A 607-nucleotide genomic window follows, 5' to 3' on the forward strand; every position below is an offset into this window, starting at 1 on the left:
ATGTTTTCTATGCCTTGACGTTCATTATCCTCGTTATGGTGCGTTATATGTCCTATTTCTCGCGATACTGCATCGTCTGTTGTGCTGTCCTCTATTCTCTGTCCATTTTCATGCTGGGTCTCTACCTCAATTCGGTCAAGGTCTCGATTTGCCATTGCTAATCTTTCGGAATCCCTTATTTTCTGTTTTAAAAGCAATTCACGCGCCCTACTTCGAGTCAACATGCGCTCATACGATCTCACGCGTTTCAAATGGTTGAAATGGCTCTTAGCACTATGGGACCAAACATCTAAGGTCATCAGTCCCCTAGGACTTAGAACTACTTAAACCTAACTAACTTAAGGAAATCACACACATCCATGCCCGAGGCAGGGTTCGAACCTGCGACCGTAGCAGTCGCGCGGTTCCAGACTGTAGCGCCTAGAACCGCTCGGCCACGCCGGCCGGCTCAAGCGTTTCATAAACTTTTTGTTCACACGACTTGACACTTATTATACCCAAGACTGACAATCCATTCACTTACTTGTTGGGTCAGAACCAACTTGTCAACGATGTGTCCGCCACCTGCGCGCTTGCATTGAGGAGAAAACTTAATTCTAACAATTTT

The sequence above is a fragment of the Schistocerca cancellata genome, chromosome 7 (assembly GCF_023864275.1).
Source record: "Schistocerca cancellata isolate TAMUIC-IGC-003103 chromosome 7, iqSchCanc2.1, whole genome shotgun sequence".
NCBI lineage: Eukaryota > Metazoa > Arthropoda > Insecta > Orthoptera > Acrididae > Schistocerca > Schistocerca cancellata.